The sequence below is a fragment of the Miscanthus floridulus genome, chromosome 7, assembly GCF_019320115.1.
Source record: "Miscanthus floridulus cultivar M001 chromosome 7, ASM1932011v1, whole genome shotgun sequence".
NCBI lineage: Eukaryota > Viridiplantae > Streptophyta > Magnoliopsida > Poales > Poaceae > Miscanthus > Miscanthus floridulus.
This window is the reverse complement of record NC_089586.1, coordinates 104,738,411-104,755,711: the sequence shown is the minus strand read 5'-3', so window position 1 is coordinate 104,755,711 and position 17,301 is coordinate 104,738,411.

Sequence of the window (17,301 nt, the reverse complement as noted above, 5' to 3'; positions counted from 1 at the left end):
AAATGCCTAAGGAACCTACGGTAACGATTTCAAAGCTAAAGCTATCGTCGGTTTACCACAACAAATCTTGCAATTAAAGATCGATATACCGCTAAGCCTTCTACATCAAGCTTATGAGCCTACCATCCTAACCACTAATGGGAAACCAACTGCACTACCAGGTAGGCGACATTTTTGCGAACCTAACAAACTTTGTTTCGCTATTTTTGGACAACCATGCAATTTGCTACTAATTATTTAAGTTCAGCTCATAACCTAAATAGATAAACAATTTCTAATACCATGAAATAGAGAACTGAAACTTCCTTGGCCGGCCCACGACGCGCGGCCCGGTCCAACTCGCCATCCCGCCCGCGCGGGACAGAAAGCCGGCGCGCGGCCCACGCGGAGGTGCGGCCCAGCCGGCCAACGGCCCGCTAAGGGAAAAGCCTGCGCGCCTCGGTAAAAATTGCACGAACACCCCCGACGAACTCAGCATTTACTACGAGCTCTACGGTACTGTTCCTATACTCTACCGTTTTACACCAGCACCCTCCCACTTCCTCTTCTTTACCGCGAGGAGGTCCCTGGCCCCCCCCCCAGGGCGCGCACCGGCGCGACGGCACGGCACCGGGCGACCACTCCGGCCTCACCTGAACCCCTACAGCCTACCTAAGGGGCCGATAGGTACCTGGGCAGCACGTAGAAGCTACAGGAGGTGACACGACGAGCAGAGATGCAGGCACAACCCCCCCTCCCCGGCGGCAGCTCCTGACCTGCAAGAGCGAGCGCATTCCCGTGACCAGCATCGAAGGCGAGGCCAGCGCATGAGCTAGCGAGCACCAGGGAGCACTCACCGACACCCTTGCATTGACGGTTAGGTTGGAGGCGGTCTGAGCAAGGCTGGCCACGTGAGCCCGCGGCGGTGCGGTGATGACCGACGGGGGTGCTACCGTGGCGGTGGGGCTGGTCTGCTGCGACGCTAGGACTGAGGTGCGCGGGGTGCTCGGGAGGGCATGGCGAGTCTGTGGGTGCACTAAATCGCCACGAGGTGCACAGCGGGACTGGCTCACCGCTGGAGGGCGTTGGCACGGCCTTATGGACCCGGTGGCGCGGGAGTCCAAAATTGAAGCACAGTGAGTCGAGAATGGCAGCGCGGTGGGGTAGACTAGACGACCGGCTGCTAATCGGAGCTGCAAGCAAAGCCATCTGGAAAGCGGTGCACCCACTACGGCGAATAGGAAGAAAGGTCGCGACGGCAAGAGGACAACGGAGGCAGAGGAGGTCCCATCGCGGCATGGCTCGCCTGCGACGTCAACGCTCGGGACTGCCTTGCCTGGCTATGGGGAACCCCAGGGCGTGCTCCCGACAGCCGTTCGCACGGCCGCAGCAGCAAACGACGAAACGCGGCATGGCTCGCCTACGGCCGGCGCCAGGCAAGGACACGGCGGACGCGACGCCGAGGCGACAGCGCAGCGGCAGTTTTCTAAACGCGCAAACGGCCAAGGGTCAAATGAGCGGTGCCGAGCGCAGCCGCTAGCGACGCGGACGCGGGACCCCGCCCGACCACGGCCACAGCGGGGGCAGGGCAAGGCAGGCAGAGCATGGCCGGCGGCCCGAGCGCGACGCGTCGGTTGGCGATGCGAGCAGCAGCGAGGCAGAGCGCGCAGGCGTCAGCAGCGAACAGGAGGTCAGGACGCGCGATACGTGCGCGTGGACGGCGTCGCGAGCGCAGCCGAGCGCGGCAGTGGCTCAGACCCGCGTGGCACCGTGCGCTGGCAAGCCGACCGGGTGGTGACCGCGCCCAGCGCCCAGCCCGGTGATGTGCACGACTTTTAAAGCAGCTAGAATTTGCGTACGCTATGTCCCAAACTCTATACTAATTGCTCGATGCATAAGACGGTTCATCAAACTACCGATCGCAGTCATTACATCGCGCTACTTCTTAAGCCAATCGTTCCACAGAGTTTGCCAAACGTGGTATCGTCGGCCGTTTCCGAAACATATGAAAACGACGTTGAAACAACCGATCCCGCGTCGGAATCCAAACCCAGCCTACTCGAGGTACTAGCCAGCTAACCTTGTCCGACCACCTAGTTTTTATCGCCGTTAGCTACACGTTCTTTTAGCCCTTTTAGATCCCAGGACACTGCGATTACACAGCAATACATGAAACGTACCCACGGACTCATGTTTCGTACGAACGTTACAAGTGCCGAACATCGATTTACACCTCATGTCAAACACATATGCACAAAAATCCAGATGCTTACGAAACGTTTCAGCAAAACATTACAATGTAACACCAGGGTGTTACAAATCTACCCCCCTAAAACAAAATCTCGACCCGAGATTTCATGTGCCTAGTGTGAGAAAGAGGTAGGGAGTACATTTGGCGCAAAACTAGCTATCCGACCCAGAGAGGAGATGGGGATAATGCTTTGTTAAGTAGTCCTCTTGCTCCCAGGTGGCTTCGTCCTCTGAATGGTTTTGCCATTGTACCTTGTAAAACTTTATCACCCTGTTCCTAGTCACTCTCTCCTTCTCATCCAAGATTTTTATAGGATGTTCCACGTAGGACAGATCAGGTTGGAGCGGAAGTCCTTCTATTTCCACAGATTCTTCCGGAACTCGTAGGCATTTCTTCAGTTGGGAGACATGAAATACATTGTGAACCGCCGAGAGAACTTCAGGAAGTTGGAGACGATAAGCAACGGGACCACACTGCTGCAACACCTTGTATGGACCCACATACCGAGGGGCTAACTTGCCATGGACACCAAACCGATGTACCCCTCTCATAGGAGATACCTTGAGATACACAAAATCTCCAGCTGCAAATTCCAAAGGTCTTCTTCGCTTGTCTGCGTAAGCCTTCTGTCGACTCTGAGCTGACTTCAAGTGTTCACGAATTATATTTACTTTCTCTCGAGCCTCCTTGATGAAATCAGGCCTGAAGTACCCACGGTCTCCTACTTCAACCCAATTTAGTGGTGTTCGACACTTCTGTCCATATAAAGCTTCAAATGGTGCCATACGGATACTTTCCTGATAGCTGTTGTTATAAGAAAATTCGGCCAGCTTCAAACACTGATCCCACTTCTCAGGAAAAGAGATTGTACAAGCCCGCAGCATGTCCTCGAGCACCTGGTTCACCCTCTCCGTTTGGCCATCTGTCTGTGGGTGGTATGCCGAGCTCCTGAGAAGGCGAGTTCCCAAACACTCCTGGAGTTTCTCCCAGAAACGAGAGACGAAAACTGACCCTCTATCAGAGATAATGGTGAGAGGAACTCCATGTAGGGTCACAATACGATCAAAGTATAACTCCGCATACTTCTTTGCATTGTATCTAGTGTCCACCGGAAGGAAGTGGGCAGACTTGGTGAGACGGTCCACGATGACCCAAATAGAATCAAAACCAGAGGAGGTGCGGGGTAAACCCACAATGAAATCTAGGGAAATATCCTCCCATTTCCAAACAGGAATGGGCAAGGGCTGTAGATATCCAGGAGTACGCATATGGTCTGCCTTGACTCTACCACAAGTGTCACATTCCGCAACGAACTGGGCGATATCTTGCTTCATGTATGACCACCAGTACAGCCTGCGCAGATCATGATACATCTTGTTGCTACCAGGGTGGATAGACAGCTTGGAATGATGGGCTTCTTTTAGCATCTTTCCTTTCAGCTCCTCATTAGACGGAACCACCAGTCTATTCTTGTATCTCACGACTCCTTGCTTATCAATGCTAAAATGAGGTCCACGCCCTTCTGCTAGCAACTTCTTGATGTGAGGAATCTCTTCGTGATCTCCCTTCTGTTCCTGAATAATTTGCTCCAGCAATTCTGAGGTTAATGCAATCTGAGCTAGCACCTCAGTGTGGTGGAGTGACAAGGGTATTTCCTCAACCTGATGCGACTTACGACTCAAAGCATCAGCCACCACATTAGCTTTTCCTGGATGATAGTGGACTTCCAAATCATAATCCTTAATCAACTCTAGCCATCTCCTTTGTCTCATGTTCAGCTCAGACTGAGTGAAAATATACTTAAGGCTCTTGTGGTCCGTGAAGATATGCACTTTGTTGCCCAACAAATAATGCCTCCAAATCTTCAGAGAGTGAACTACAGCAGCTAGCTCTAAATCATGGGTAGGGTAGTTCACCTCGTGCTTCTTCAGTTGGCGCGAAGCATAAGCTATCACACGCCCTTCTTGCATAAGCACACACCCCAATCCTGTCTTCGAGGCATCACAGTAAACATCAAAGGGCCTCTCAATATCAGGTTGAGCCAACACAGGAGCAGTGGTCAGAAAAGTCTTCAGGGACTGAAAAGCTTCTTCACAAGTTGGACTCCAAACAAAATTAGCTTCTTTCTGGAGCAGCTTAGTCATGGGCTGGGCTATCTTGGAGAAATCCGGGATGAAATGTCGATAGTATCCAGCTAGCCCAAGGAACTGACAGATCTGGTGCACAGACCTTGGGGACTCCCAATCTACTACATCTTGCACCTTGTTGGGATCCACAGAAACGCCCTCAGGTGACAACACATGTCCCAAAAACTGCACTCGATCAAGCCAAAACTCGCACTTGCTGAATTTAGCATACAGCTGGTGCTCCCTTAGCCGAGTCAGGATTATCCGGAGGTGACGGGCATGCTCTTCCTCATCCTTGGAATAGATTAAGATGTCATCAATGAAAACTACCACGAACTTATCTAGCTCCGGCATAAAAACTGAGTTCATCAGGTACATGAAGAAGGCCGGGGCATTGGTGAGGCCGAAAGACATCACTAGGTATTCATAAAGTCCATACCTAGTAGAGAAAGCTGTCCTTGGTATATCCTGTGGCCTGATCTTGATCTGATGGTAACCTGACCGGAGGTCTATCTTTGAGAACACCTTGGCACCAGCTAACTGATCAAACAAAGTATCAATGCGGGGCAAGGGATACTTGTTCTTGACTATTACCGCATTAAGGGGGCGGTAGTCCACACACATCCGCAGTGTACCATCCTTTTTCTTCACGAAAATCGCTGGGCAACCCCATGGGGAAGAACTTGGGCGGATGAAACCCTTGTCCATCAACTCCTCCAGTTGCTTCTTCATTTCTGCTAGTTCTCTTGGGGCCATACGGTACGGACGTCTGGAGATAGGAGCTGTACCAGGCTCAAGCTCAATGGAGAACTCTACCTCACGGTCTGGTGGCAATCCAGGAAGATCCGCCGGGAAAACATCTGGGAACTCACATACTACTGGAATGGAGGTAAGATCAGGAACGGCTTCAGCATGGGCAGCAACAGGTAGGACCGGTTCTGAGGGTATGATGAGAGTCATCCTATCCTCAGAAGACGGAAGCCGTAACTCTACACTTCTTCTTTTCATATCCAATACTACCCCATACACCCGCAACCAGTTCATCCCAAGAATAACATCAATGCCTTGCCCAGGCATTATCATGAACTGTAGACGGTAAGTGTGGGTGGCTAATACCAAACTTACTGTTTCCGTACGGGTGTTGATGAACATCTGAGAACCCGCAGTACGGATCTTATAGGCATACGGTATAGCCACAAGTGATAAATTGTGCCGCTCTACAAACCCCATGCTCATAAAGGAATGCGATGCACCAGAATCAAACAACACCAAAGCTGGATGGGATTCGATGGTAAACATACCAGCCATAACTGTCTCCTGATGCACAACCTGCTGAGCATCCGTGAAGTGCACCTGACCGGACCTGCTAGGCACCTTCCTCTTGATGAAAGTCCTCTTAACCAGCCTGGAATTTGCAGACGGCTGAGACGGCTGAGCTGTCTGCTGCTGAGGACACTCCCTGGCATAGTGGCCCTCCTTGCCACACTTGAAACAAGCGCCAGGCTTGTTTCCGAATCCTTGACGAGGTGGGACCTGCTGTCCCTGAGTCTGCTGGGGCTGCACCTGCTGCTGAGGTGCCTTGTACTGAGTAGCGGAAGTCTGTGAGGTCTGCTGGGGTGACCGGAACGGAGGCCCGCCGGATGGTTGATAGGACCCCCGCCTCACAATTTGCACCTTCTGAGTATGAGGGTGGCTGGAGGATCCAGCTGCCACCCTCCTCCGCTTCCAATCCGCCTGAGATGCCCGCTGAAAACCCTCAAGAGCAATGGCGGCATTCATCAGAGCTCCAAAGGTCTGATAGTTCCCCAGGTACAGTTTCTCCTGAAGAACGGGAGTGAGACCACGGAAGAAGCGATCCTTCTTCTTGTCATCCGTGTCTACCTGACTACCAGCATACTGAGCCAAGTGGTTAAACTGATTCACATACTCCATTACCGTCCTGCTCCCCTGACGCAACTCCATGAAGTCTGTCACCTTCTGGTGGATAACGCCAGCAGGTATGAAGAACTCGCGGAAGGCGGTGGAGAACTCCTGCCACGTTGCCGGATGATCCGGCAGCTCCGCGGCCAGGAAAGTCTCCCACCAGGCACCTGCGGACCCCAAAAGCTGCTGGGACGCAAAGTGCACCTTCTGCTCGTTGGCCACTCCGAGCAACCGGAACTTCTGCTCCAGCGTGCGAAGCCAGTGCTCCGCCTCCAACGGATCGTCCGACGGCGTGAACGTGGGCGGGTGGGTCTTGAGGAAGTCCTGGTAAGAGGACTGCCCCTCAGGACGGTGAGCACCACCCCCATTCCCACCGTTGCCTCTGGGGCCTCCACGGGCGAGACCCGCAACGGCCTGTGCCATAATCTCCAAGGCACGAGCAGTCTCCTGTCGAGCAGCGGCTGACTCACGACGAGCAGCCAACAACTCCACCATGACCTCCGCGGCGGACAGTGGCGGAGGCGGTGGTGGCGGCGGGACAGGATGAGGAACTAAAGGTGGAACCTCCCGAGCTCCCTCGTTGCCATGCTCAAAGGCCCGAGCACTGTCACCATGGCCCTCATTGGCCGCTCCCGAACTGGTGCTCCCACGTCCGGACCTCAGATTCATCTGTAAGAGAGACGAACCATCCATTAGGACACCCTCCCGATTAGAATCTAGGGATTAGAGAGAGGACAGCACATTTTATTAAAGTATTCATTAAGTTAGTCCTACCCATTTACTACTTTCATTATACGTGAAGGGGGATTCCTAGTTCAAGTAAGATGCTATTATATGATGCATGCTTCGACCTATACGTTCACTCAAGCCGGAATATAGCGGCGTTCGTAACATGTTCGGCACATCGCACACTCACTCTCCGTCTACTAAGCGATTTCTTACGCAACGTAAGTCAGTGTACCTGCAGAAAACTGATTAGGTAAAACCAGTGCCGCTATCCTAGGTACACCATATATCTAGGGCTTATACTTACATAACTCAACTTAACCGCATCCTACTTTTCGCAAAACTTTTGTTGGTCAACTTTTAGTTTTGTAAAAGAGTGAGGAACTCGTGACCATTATTGGCTCTGGTACCAACTGTGGCAGAACCACCCGGAATAGCGTACTTACGGAGGCGCTCGTCTTCCACCAGACACTAAGCACCCCGAAAGCCACTACCGCGAGCGGTATCCGTCGGACACACCCCGAGGGAGAGCCCGAAAGATCCACATTTTTCCCAAGGATCCAATCATGAAAACGAGTTACAACACAAGTCCATCTCATACATTAGAGTTTCTAAAAAAGTACATTATTACAATACCAAATACAGAGTTCGGAATGATAAACAGCGGAATATTGAAAGATAACATCTAGCGATAAGATAACGAGGATTTCGTCTGAGCCCACCAGAAGAATCCTCCACACAAGGTACTCCTCAAGCCTCACCTGCAACAGGGGTAAATAACCCTGAGTACACAATGTACTCGCAAGACTTATCCGATAGTGGGAATACTTTCCCGACTCCAAGGAATATGCTAGGCTTTATGGTTGCTGGTTTTCTTTTAGCCAAAAGCAGTACTAATAGTGAGTCCTTATTGATATATTATTATTATCAGCCGTATTAAGTTTTTATCTAGTCAATCTATATAAGCACCTGTGCTACTTTCAAGCAAGAGTTGAGCAATCGATACTGTTTCTTCTCCTTTTCCACTTCCAGTTCTTACTACGGTGCTAAACCGCAGACAAGCCGTACCGGGTAACCCGGCGATTCGCGAATCAATGTGCCCAGCTGGGTGCCCCGAAGACACACGCCCCGCTTGTACCCCGGGCACAAGCGGAACTAACCCACTACTCTCCTGTCCCGGGTGTCCAGGTCCCCGTCCAAACTTGGACTCCAAGCCCCCGCCTCTGAATCCCGGACTCAGTGCGGCGCAAGGACCTCCACCACCTCCTCTTCCCATCAGTCGGTCCGGAAAGAGCCGGATCCGCGACAAGAGAGCAGCAAGCCTTCCCTGCGCCCATACCCAAGTATGTGCTCGGGACAATAATCTGTGACTTGCCTAGAGTCATATGCAACGACCGGTCCTTAATCGACACAGACAGGGAAAAAGTGTAACCGGGCTATGCCCTGTTGGCCGCAGGACACAACCCCTCACACCCACCAGCACCAAATCCACATCCCTGTCCGGTCACCATTTTTCCTTTCCATTATTTCATCGTGATATCATAGTTTAATCACCTATTTGCGAGTAACGGCAGGTTACTCACGCTACCGTCATCCTGAGCAGAGCAGCTACTCGACCTGTACTAGTAGGACTCATGGTGGATATATTTATGCATGTAGCTTCCATAAAATGCCTGTAACGTAAATGCATATCATATAAACATATTCAGTGATCATTTAAAAATAAGGGTTATGCACCGGGGCTTGCCTTGGGCAGGTGTCGAGTCAGCAAAGTCAGTACCAACAGGCTCCTGGTCTCCTTCCTGTGTGAAAAGCTCCTCCTCGTATTCCTCGATCACCTCGTCATACTCCGGATCACCGACGGGTACGAAGTCTACCTGTTCGTGATCTACATGAAATGACGATGCAAAGGTTACACCATGGCAACAGAAATTCTCCATGCAAAAGTACCTCTATTACATTACTAAGCGAGGTCTACCCACTAAAGTCTAAGTTACATACCAGTACTACTAACAAGTATGAACGTGTCCTACATTCTTACGATGACCACGGATATTCATATCCCTAATGCCAGTTTACGATAAAGCAGGGATACTAACTATGTCATTAAACGACTCGTTCGACGATTACCATTTTTTACAGCAAGGATATAAATGCCTAAGGAACCTACGGTAACGATTTCAAAGCTAAAGCTATCGTCGGTTTACCACAACAAATCTTGCAATTAAAGATCGATATACCGCTAAGCCTTCTACATCAAGCTTATGAGCCTACCATCCTAACCACTAATGGGAAACCAACTGCACTACCAGGTAGGCGACATTTTTGCGAACCTAACAAACTTTGTTTCGCTATTTTTGGACAACCATGCAATTTGCTACTAATTATTTAAGTTCAGCTCATAACCTAAATAGATAAACAATTTCTAATACCATGAAATAGAGAACTGAAACTTCCTTGGCCGGCCCACGACGCGCGGCCCGGTCCAACTCGCCATCCCGCCCGCGCGGGACAGAAAGCCGGCGCGCGGCCCACGCGGAGGTGTGGCCCAGCCGGCCAACGGCCCGCTAAGGGAAAAGCCTGCGCGCCTCGGTAAAAATTGCACGAACACCCCCGACGAACTCAGCATTTACTACGAGCTCTACGGTACTGTTCCTATACTCTACCGTTTTACACCAGCACCCTCCCACTTCCTCTTCTTTACCGCGAGGAGGTCCCTGGCCCCCCCCAGGGCGCGCACCGGCGCGACGGCACGGCACCGGGCGACCACTCCGGCCTCACCTGAACCCCTACAGCCTACCTAAGGGGCCGATAGGTACCTGGGCAGCACGTAGAAGCTACAGGAGGCGACACGACGAGCAGAGATGCAGGCACAACCCCCCCTCCCCGGCGGCGGCTCCTGACCTGCAAGAGCGAGCGCGTTCCCGTGACCAGCATCGAAGGCGAGGCCAGCGCATGAGCTAGCGAGCACCAGGGAGCACTCACCGACACCCTTGCGTTGACGGTTAGGTTGGAGGCGGTCTGAGCAAGGCTGGCCACGTGAGCCCGCGGCGGTGCGGTGATGACCGACGGGGGTGCTACCGTGGCGGTGGGGCTGGTCTGCTGCGACGCTAGGACTGAGGTGCGCGGGGTGCTCGGGAGGGCATGGCGAGTCTGTGGGTGCACTGAATCGCCACGAGGTGCACAGCGGGACTGGCTCGCCGCTGGAGGGCGTTGGCACGGCCTTATGGACCCGGTGGCGCGGGAGTCCAAAATTGAAGCACAGTGAGTCGAGAATGGCAGCGCGGTGGGGTAGACTAGACGACCGGCTGCTAATCGGAGCTGCAAGCAAAGCCATCTGGAAAGCGGTGCACCCACTACGGCGAATAGGAAGAAAGGTCGCGACGGCAAGAGGACAACGGAGGCAGAGGAGGTCCCATCGCGGCATGGCTCGCCTGCGACGTCAACGCTCGGGACTGCCTTGCCTGGCTATGGGGAACCCCAGGGCGTGCTCCCGACAGCCGTTCGCACGGCCGCAGCAGCAAACGACGAAACGCGGCATGGCTCGCCTACGGCCGGCGCCAGGCAAGGACACGGCGGACGCGACGCCGAGGCGACAGCGCAGCGGCAGTTTTCTAAACGCGCAAACGGCCAAGGGTCAAATGAGCGGTGCCGAGCGCAGCCGCTAGCGACGCGGACGCGGGACCCCGCCCGACCACGGCCACAGCGGGGGCAGGGCAAGGCAGGCAGAGCACGGCCGGCGGCCCGAGCGCGACGCGTCGGTTGGCGATGCGAGCAGCAGCGAGGCAGAGCGCGCAGGCGTCAGCAGCGAACAGGAGGTCAGGACGCGCGATACGTGCGCGTGGACGGCGTCGCGAGCGCAGCCGAGCGCGGCAGTGGCTCAGACCCGCGCGGCACCATGCGCTGGCAAGCCGACCGGGTGGTGACCGCGCCCAGCGCCCAGCCCGGTGATGTGCACGACTTTTAAAGCAGCTAGAATTTGCGTACGCTATGTCCCAAACTCTATACTAATTGCTCGATGCACAAGACGGTTCATCAAACTACCGATCGCAGTCATTACATCGCGCTACTTCTTAAGCCAATCGTTCCACAGAGTTTGCCAAACGTGGTATCGTCGGCCGTTTCCGAAACATATGAAAACGACGTTGAAACAACCGATCCCGCGTCGGAATCCAAACCCAGCCTACTCGAGGTACTAGCCAGCTAACCTTGTCCGACCACCTAGTTTTTATCGCCGTTAGCTACACGTTCTTTTAGCCCTTTTAGATCCCAGGACACTGCGATTACACAGTAATACATGAAACGTACCCACGGACTCATGTTTCGTACGAACGTTACAAGTGCCGAACATCGATTTACACCTCATGTCAAACACATATGCACAAAAATCCAGATGCTTACGAAACGTTTCAGCAAAACATTACAATGTAACACCAGGGTGTTACAATTCTCCTCTTGGAGGCGGGTTACCTCAGCTTCTAAGCCTGCATTACAGCTGTCATTACCAACAACGCAACAACACGTGTCATACACTTGCTGTGATAAAATGACAACTTACTTGTTTTTTCCCGCTCTTTGTCATTGAGCTGGCCGACCAGGTTCTAGTTCTGTGCTTCTTGCTCTATCCTCTCCTGGTCGGCGGCTTCAAGTTGGTGGCACAAGCGTTCCACCTCGGCCGCCAGTTCTCTATTGTTCGCCGTGATTCCCTCAATCTGGTCGAAGCACCTCTTTCGGTAATTTGCGGTCTTCATCAAGTTCTGCATATGAATAAGCTAAGTCAGACAGTTTGACTACATAACAGGGTCAAGTGGTCAAGCCAAACATACCTGGACTTCTGTCGCCAAACGCTTTGCCGCTCGTTCAACTTTTAGGGTCTCTTCGACCTCTAGGATTTCTTCATGCATAACCCACTCGTCGTTCCGCTAGCGCGACACATATACATGTTGTCGTTTGCCTTTGGGACGGCCTAGGATCTCTTCGACTTCGTCCTCTTTGGCCTCTTGTTCAGGGGGCGGCGCTGGTCCAGAGATAGTAGTCTCTGCGACCACTATGGCTTTCCCACGAGCCGTAGCATCGGCAAGCGTGTTCTGTGCCAACTCCGGTTGCTGCTCCTCGGCTCGGTCTATTTCCCTTGGCGCCAAGGTATCCGCCTCAGCAGGGTTAGTGCTCAGAGCACTTGTACTTTGCTCGGCTGTCTTCTCGACCAGCTGCTCGGGGACTGACATTGGGCCGCTCGTCTGCTGAGGTTCCAGCGGAATTTCTTCTACAGGTTCCTCCGCAGTCGGCTGCCGAGTAGTTCTTTCCACCAGTACTGGTGAAGTCGTGCCACACCTAGCTAGCTGGTCAGGATTTTCGGTGGACGCCGGCCTAATATACTAGAGAAAATTTCAGAAGACAATAGTATTCAATACAAATTATAAGATTACATCAAAGTTACAGATACTTACAGCTTGGAAGCACGGAATGACGTGGCGAAGGAACGTCTCTTCGACCACGCCTGCTCCACGTGCTCGGCGGGTTCCACCGGGTCTTTTTCCACCACCGATACTGGCGCTGGGGTTTGGTGCTCGACACTTCCCCCGCTTGTCCTCTGTGTTGCAGTGGTCGGTGATGCGATCACTGCTGGCACAGAGGAGCCACCCTGCTCTGTTGACCCCATTTGTCTCCTCCTCTTTCGAGGGACGAGTCGGAAGATGTCCACATCCTCTGTTTCATCATCTGAAAGGGGGAAGATGGCCTGGCGACGTTTGTTGGTGGCCGGCCGCTTGCTAGCAGCCCTGGCCGTTGCATCCTCCCCAACCCCAAGTACCGCCCAGTCTACGTCTTCGGTCCTGGCACTGGTCTGGGCGGTTGAGCCGGCAATTTGTGGCCAATCCACGCCAGGGGGCGGAGACACGAACACTGCTGCCCGGTCATGACCATTACTCTGGGAAACATAAAGGAGACAACAGTCCATTTTTTGTTGCAACATAATTCTACAGGTACAAGGAAGCATCATTTACCTTTGGGGGAGGTTGGGCCAGCTTGAAGGCGTGCTCGATGTCGTTTAACCTGACATAATTGGGGTCGGCTAGGTTGAATAGCTCCCCAATTCTGGCCTTGATTTCTATCTTGTCGAGCGCCTCTTTTCTGGTCCTCGTCGGATCTGCGCTACCCTGGTACTCAAAGCCAGGATGTACCCTCTTCTGGCAGGGCTAGATCCTTCGGCTGATGAAGTTCCCAACCATGCTTGGACCATCCAGCTTTCCCCACGGGATCAACCCGAGCAGTTCTGCGATCTGCTCTAAGTGCTCGGGCTTCTCCGACCAGCTGTTCTTCTTCTCCGGAATCAACCCCATGTCGCACAGGGTGATCGTGTTCGGCTCTTCGTGGATGTAGAACCATTTCTTGTACCATTCGTCTAGTGAGGTGTTCCAGGGCAGTGTAGGTACTGGGCCTTCATACCGTCACGCAGATTGAGGTATACGCCTCCGGCTATCTTCGAGCCGCCACTCCCTTTCTTCCGTAGACAGAACAGATGGCAAAAGAGGTCGAAATGGGGCTGGAAGCCACCATAAGCTTCGCAAAGATGGATGAAGGTGGAGACAAGAAGAATCGAGTTGGGATGCAGATTGCAAATCCCAATCTCGTAATACAAGCAGAGCCCCTGAAGGAAAGGGTGCACTGGAACCCCAAAACCCCGCTAGAAGAAATCATCGAAAACCACAATCTCACCTGGTTGTGGATCGGGGAAGCTTTCTCCTTTCGGCGCACGCCATCACGCGAGTGCCTTGTTGTGGAGCACTCCCATGGCGACGAGGTCTTCGATGGTCTGCTCATTGCTCCTTGACTTCCACCACTCCTTCACCATGACTCCGCCTTTCTTCTGGGCGTCTCTCTTCGCCATTAATATGCCCTTGTTAAGGGGGTGGATGCGGTGGAGGAGGGATTGGTGGTGATTTTCGAAGGAGTAGGGTTCGGCGAGAGGAAGAAGAAGGTTGCGGCGGTGAATGACAATGGGGATCGGTAAAAAGTAACTTACTAGCTCTATATTATAAATAACCAAGGGCTCCGTCGTTTCGTCCGCTCGAGATTCTTGGGAGACGTGCGCATGCGCCGTAGACGGTTGTTTTCACAACCTCGAGATCTACGCCAATAAACGCGCCTCTTCATTTCCAGTGTACGCGCCTCTTCGTTGATAATGTGAGAGGGCCCACACTGACGCACCTCCATACAGGCACCAAGCGACTGTTTGCCAGAAAGAGTAAGAAGGCAGAGTGATATGTTATATCCGTCTGCTTTTTTGACAAGACGTGGCAGATTGGACTTGACAGAGTAAGGAGATAAATAAATACACCAAATAATAATACAAGTGGTGTTCTTTTTTTTCGCTGCATGTCTTGAGCTCAATGATGGACCAGACCACTGCCATGCTCGGGGACTACCCAGACCACTGCCGTGCTCGGGGCCTGCCCAGACCACTGCCGTGCTCGGGGACTGCTCCGACCACTGCCGTGCTCGGGGACTGCTCCGACCACTGCCACGCTTGGGGACTGCTTCGACCACTGCCGTGCTCGGAGACTGCTCCGACCACTACCACGCTCGGGGACTGCTTTGGCTACTGATGTGCTCGGGGACTGTCCCGACCACTGCTCAGAGATCGCTCTTCTCGGCTACATGTGATTTGTACTCACATACAGTTGAGAGACATTTATTTAGACCTTGCTACAAGGCTCATACTTCTCCTTCCAGCAAGCTCGGGGACTACATCGGTACGATGCACCTGTCGGTGCATCTCGTATCGCCTGCACGACGATTGGATTCTTAACTTTAATGGAAATTCTTTTTTAGACCCTGGCACCACGTGCCTACGTCACCTACTACCAGGCTCGGGGATTAAGTGGGCACACTTCACCTTGCGGTGAATGTGTTTGTTGAATCGACCCTTATGCTTTGGCTGATTGTAAGGATTACTATCGTGCTCGGGGACTGTCCCGACCACTGCTCGGAGATCGTTCTCCTCGGCTACATGTGATTTGTACTCACATACAGTTGAGAGACATTTATTTAGACCTTGCTACAAGGCTCATACTTCGCCTTCCAGCAAGCTCGGGGACTACATCGGTACGATGCACCTGCCGGTGCATCTCGTATTGCTTGTACGACAATTGGGTTCTCAACTTAATTGGGAATTCTTTTCAGACCCTGGCACCACGTGCCTACGTCACCTACTACCAGGCTCGGGGACTAAGTGGGCACACTTCACCTTGCGGTGAATGTGTTTGTTTTTTGACCCCTACGTCTCTGATGATCAAGGACGCTACGCTCCAAGACGCACTTACATTTCTGTTTAGAAATACAAGTGGACACACTTCCCAGGACGGAAATCTTTTTCTTTTTTCTTAAGAGCACCATATATTCTTCGGACAACCTACTTCTCCGGCAACAACGGTGGTCAGAGATGTCAAGGACTCAAGCCTTACTTGTCGGAGAAGGTTAAAATGGCGTGTCGCAGCATAATACATGGTGCTCGGGGACTAGCTGTGGGGGTATTAACCCCTATACCCTTATGGAGCATACGCTCGAACACTTAGCGCACGTCGGAGCTTCCGTCACTCTTGGCCCTTCGGTCCGGAGTCCGACCGGACCTCTGATACCCCCCATCTTACTCTCCCTCGTTTGTAACCCCACAGCAAACTTTGAGCACCTAGGCTCATGAATAAAGTCACCGACCGACTCAAACTGGACGTAGGGCACGTTGCCTGAACTAGTATAAACCCTGTGTCATTGAGTGTTAGGCAACATCCGATCACAATGTACAACAAAACGATAAATATTTACTAGTTGGTCACTTTTCGCACCGACACTAGGCTTATTAGACTAAATTAGTAGTAGTATTTATTAGGGCCATCTTTGTTAATAACTAGTTTGCCTATGTGTTGTTGTTCGTAGAAAACTTTAAATTAGGCTAACACCCCCTTCTAGCTAACTTGCCTGGACACATACTCTGTTTATAGCCCATCTCAAGAATTTAGCCATTGCCACCTTACACAACTTTCATGTGGGCACCGGAGAGATCTGGTGGGTCACCGAAAACCACCACCAGAGAGCTCCCAACGGTCATTGACAATGTAAGAAAAAAAACTAGTCATTACAATGTTAAAAAAGCTTTTGTGTTTTGAACTTCCCACACGCTTGTCCCCTCATTGTCACTAGAGTTGAGAAGTCCAACAAATTAGTTTGGTGGCGAAAGAGATGAAATGGCAACCATGACATGAAGGGGAGGATGTGGAGGCAACTGAGGTATATGGTTAGAGGATGTGGAGGCGGCGAAAAAGAGGATGAGGTGGTGGACTAGCACTAGTCGGAACGACCGACTGATGGAGATTGTCGTTTTGCATAGGATTGTGTATAAAGGCATGTTGCATTAAAGAACTTAATTAGAGTCATGTATTAGTGTTATGTGTTAGAGCAAGTATGTAATAACAGGCTATAAGTAGGCTGAATGCTGAGGTGGAGGAGAGATGAGAGTAAAGAGAGAAGAAGTGGATTGTAAGCTTACAGCAAGAACCAACAAACTTTGTGAGAGAGACAAGTGAGCCATGTATCAATAGTAAAGAGCTAACTACTATATAGTTGGGCTGAGAAATAGGCTGCAAAGATCCTTATAACCGCAACTAACTGTATTATTAGTCTTGCTCTTAAAACTAAAGTCATGGTCCTATAACGTGACCTCATAAATATGAGAAGTAATATTGTAAGTTGTTTGTGGCTAAGTGGCGATAGTCGTGCAAGTAGGTGACCATGGCTAGGACCTTTGGTGGTCATATGACATTGTCTCGAGGACATAGGCTCTAGCTTCAACTAAATTAATCGACTGAGTTGTGAAATGTCGGTTGCTTTAGTTTTTTTCTAAGTCAAACATGTCAAACTTCGACTAATATAGAAAAAATATGCCAAAAATCTATAACATCAAAATACTTTCGTCAAATCCATTGATGGTGGTGCATTTATTTGGTATTATATATGGGTTTTGTTATGGTACCCTAAATAACTGTGGACCGTCGATGTAGGTGGCTATAATCAAATATTATCTCCTACGAGGTAATACGAGAAATATTTTTTATTATTTTTGAGAAATAGGAAAGTTATCAAATTTGAGGTAACATATCTATCACTTACAGATCTAACATGCATGCAAACATGTGACCATGGATTTGTATTGGATTATTCCCAACGTCACATTTAACATTTTTCATTAATTAATCTACGTGGAGTTGTAACTTATCTCAACGTGAGATGTACATAAATATTAGT